Source organism: Sinocyclocheilus anshuiensis, unplaced genomic scaffold, assembly GCF_001515605.1.
Source record: "Sinocyclocheilus anshuiensis isolate Anshui unplaced genomic scaffold, SAMN03320099.WGS_v1.1 scaffold112, whole genome shotgun sequence".
In the NCBI taxonomy this organism is placed as follows: domain Eukaryota; kingdom Metazoa; phylum Chordata; class Actinopteri; order Cypriniformes; family Cyprinidae; genus Sinocyclocheilus; species Sinocyclocheilus anshuiensis.
In genome coordinates this window covers 3,113,484-3,117,975 of record NW_015557175.1, presented here as the reverse complement: position 1 = coordinate 3,117,975, position 4,492 = coordinate 3,113,484, and positions in this window count along the sequence as shown.

Here is a 4,492-nt window from a genome sequence, read left to right as displayed (position 1 = left end):
TGGGTTACTACCCAGAAGGTTGGGTTAAACATTTAACCCAACCGCTGGGTCAAAACAGCCCAATTGCTGGGTTTGTGCCTATTTTACCCAGCGCTGGGTTATATTTAACCCAGCATTTTTTAGAGTGCATTATAACGTGTTTATAGAGGTCGATAAGTCTCTTAAAATATCAGATAACCTGACCTTTATATGACAGGGTTTGTTTAGGTTGTGATATTGTGGTGCAACTCCCCAAAACCCTAGTAGCCTATTCATGAATTAATAATTCATGATGTTTGTAAAAATACTTTTTATACCTTGAAAAATATATTTACATGTTTTTTTTAATAATGAGATGCATATATACACATGCACTGTAGAAAACCATATAAAACCAACATGAATTTAAAGATTGCATTTCTAAGAACTTGGCACATGTGTTTACATTAAAAAAAAAAGATGTTACCCTTTTCTTTATCATGGACACTCTTACTTGTCATTGATCTCAGTGTTATAAGCAACATTCAAGGAAATGAAATCAGTTAACCTGGCAAAAAGTTAACTATCAAATTATTCAAAAGCAGAAGTCCCTCATTTAAATGTCCAGATTATTGCATTACGATAATCCGGTGAAAGGAAATATGAAATTCACACACACTGCAGCGAAGGCCCGGTAACTCACCCTTCTTGCGCAGATGTGAATCATGCCACAACAAAACAATCAGGATTAGTTTACAGCTGACAGAAGGACAGCGTACAACTGGAGATTCTATAGTGAGCCGATGTCTATGAGATTTAGATGTGCATGTTGTTGTCCAACTCAGACTATATTTAGTTCCCTTGTCTGTAACTGATACAGAAGTTGATTGCATGCACAGTCATCTGGGACATGACACCAGGACTCCTGCATGGGTACTCCACATGCAGGAGGGTTCAGAAAAGAGGTGGCTGTAACCCGCTGTGCCTTTCTCGGTTTGTTTGTCTATAGCTTAAAAGTTCCTGAGTAATATCAGGCTACTTTGCATTGTAATTGAGCTATATATTTCAAAGAGGCATAAACTGTTTTTACGGCTTTTAATTTGGAGGTTCTTCTTAAAATTGTGAGTGAACATCAACAATGGTGGGCATACACTCACTAGCCAATTTTAGTGGGTTATGATTCATAAATGATGTCCTCGCACACTGGACTAGAAGTGTCACACTTTCAAAAAGAATAAATTGTTTTTAAAGTTACAAAAATAAATCAATAAATACATTAAAAATTGAAAGTGAATAAATGATATTTTATAAGAGAAGTCACTGAGGGTTTTTTATTTCTGTTTTATTTTATTTTTTTAAGGTATCCACAAACAATGAGTGACTGTCGTAACACAGTTGAATGATTCAGAATCGGATTAATAATAATAATAATATTAATTAAATGTAAGCAGTGATAATTTCTGGTTTATAATTGGGTTTTTTCTTATATTTTTGTTTCAACAAGTAGAAGTTCTGAATGTAGTAACTTAAAAAATGTGTAGCCAAATCTGCTAAATCAAACAATGCAGACTTAAATGTAAATGTAAAAATAATTATTCAAATACATGGATTCCAAGATTTATACTTAAGTCACATTTAAAACGTCTTTGCATTAGGCCTATATAACAACATATGAATGCAAATTGAATTTTCCTTAAATAAATATACACTCTTCAAGCTTGATAGGCTTCATACATCAATTAAAATCAACAAAATGAAGTTATGTTCACAGCATTTGTTTGCAGTTGCCACTGGCTTTAATATTTTGTATATAATGAAGTGATATAGGCTACTGTATGTTAGACGCCATATTAAATCTAATGCAGATGAAAACGAGGCTGTGAGGGATAGACAATGGCACGCACTGTAAAGGTCCCAGATCAGGTCATTTTCACAACTCACAAAACTATTATTATTTTTTGTCTACAGAAAGTCTTTTCAAGAAAGATGTTTCGTCAGCTGAACAATCGCTATGTTCTTTAACAGCTAGCGCAGTCTACTGAACGCTTCTTTTATCCCTCATATCCTCGTTTTTCATTCCTGTCAAAACATTTTTTTTATAAAATAAATATGACGCTACCTTGAGTAGGCTAAGGTTTATATTCATTAAATAGCCAACTCATATACCATATAATTGATTGAACAGATGTCAGCAATTAATTTTTTAACTATTTATTAAACACATTCGTATCTGAGGCAGTGCATGCTGTGATTGGATGTTTTAAAAGAACCAATAAAACCCGAAAATTAACTCCTCTAGCTAGACCTCTAATGACCTCACATGCCCTGCAAAACCAGTCCAATATCTTTGTATTCAGAAATAATTAGACGCTGCTACCATGTGTGTGAATGATTCACTGAATGCATTTAAACAGTGATAATTAATGACTCATTAATATTCTGATTACGTACACCACCCACAGAGCTTTTCAAGTAGGCTAATTATACTATTTTATACAGGGCAGGTTCATGATTTGAATAAGACTAGACTGATTCCAAGTGCACTATTCTGTATTCAGCATGAAACACAATGTGATATGCTACACTGTGCCTAAACGTTACTAAAACAACTTTATATGATAATTAAAAAAGATCTAGTTATTTATTCAATGTTTCAAATTGATTATGGTAATATGTTGTGAAAATTTGCACTGCACACTGTTCTGAAGGGTCCTTTCTGAACTATATTGGTCTCTCTTAATTGTATCTATTTATTAAAATGATTACCCTCCGTATTTAAATGATTGACCTCTATTTGCAATGGGGCTTACATTTATTTGCATATAGTTTTGGAAAATATTGTGGAGAGCGTGAGAGTGTGCGTGTGCACGACGACTCCTATGAAATTAAAGAAGTTATCAGGTGCGAAAGATTGAGAGCTGTCATCAAATTCTTCACCGGTCCACTTTAAAACGCTGCGAACAATCAGTGATTATTTTCTCATTTCGGAGTCTCTGTGGTTTACGGGTAATTTTAAAAGGTTTTTAATTTCCTGTCGAGTGCAGAGTGCTCAGATGTGTCGGTGTGTGTGCGCGAGGGATTTGTGTTTTTGTTTTTACAGCGTGCTGTGCTCAGCTCTGGGGTCGTGTGTCATGGAAGATTTTAATACGGAGCTCATTTCCTGGAGCAGCTAAGATAGAGAACAAAGCCTTTGCTTGCTCTCATTGCTAAGTGTGGGACAGTCTGGGAGGTGTGTGGGTCTGCTGCACGTTTAAGCCTTGTGTCATCAGCTTTCTCTCATATTGGGCTCATATCGTTCATTGTTTTACCTCATGTTAGTACTCTCTCTGCTCTAAATCAGGATAATTCCGTTTCGGGACCGAATGACACAAACGCACTGGCATGTCCGTCCTTATTAGCCTAGATCAGGGCCCACGAGATCCACTTTCCTGCAGAGTTTAGCTCTAACCCTAATCAAACACACCTGAGCAAGCTAATCAGTGTCTTCAGGATCATTAGAAAATCACAGGTAGGTGAGTTTGATCAGGGTTGGAACTAAACTCTGCAGCGCATTGGCCCTCCAGGGAAAGATTTGAGGAACCCTGGCCTAGATGGACTCTGGCTCAGTGCACTGACTGCAGAACTTTTTTCCTCTTTCACTACAGATTGTAGGCCGATAACTGGCTGAATTTTACATAGCAACACTGGGAGGCTTTATATTTTATATAACCAGATTATGCCACTATTCTAGTTCAAAGAAATCTGAATAAGACAGTGGCATATAGTCAGTTGTCATGTAAACAGCACAGGGTCTGACTGAATTGCGAGATATAAACTTGCACAAAATGAACGCAGAATTGCAAGATGTTAACTCAGAATTCTGACCTTTTTTTCCTCTCACAATTCAGTTTACATCTCACAATTTAGATTTTTTTCTCAGAATTTTGAGTTTACATTTCGTAATTGTTTTTTTTTTTTTTTTTACATCTTGCAGTTCTGTTTTTTTTTCCTGCCATGGAAGAAAAAAAAGGTAATTGTGACTTTTCACTTCACAACTGCTATCTTATCTTGCAATTCTGATTTTTTTTTAATCAGAATTTTGGTTTTACCTAGCAATTCTGATTCTAATTCTTCTTTTTTCTTCTTTTTTTTTTTTTTAGAATTTTGGGTTTACATCTTGCAGTTCTGTCTTTTTTACCTGCGATCTCGATCTCACAATTTTTGCAATTGTGAGTTTATATCACATGATTCTGACATTTTCCCGCAGAATTGTGAGAAAAAAAGTCACAATTACAATGTAGAAATCCAGATATAAGAAATTTAGGTGTTCATAACTCATGTGTATTGAAAAGATATGAATGAAAATGAATGAGTTGATTAAAATACTGTCAAAAATGTCTAAAAATACATTTTAACAAATGGCAAGAGAGGACTTCTCCAGTTTTTCAAAATGGAGATAGCAAGAAAAAAAAATGCTGGAATATTTCAATAGCTGTGGAGGCCATTGGAGCAGAATATGAACCATAACTCTCAAAAAAATGTCTGAAATTGTACC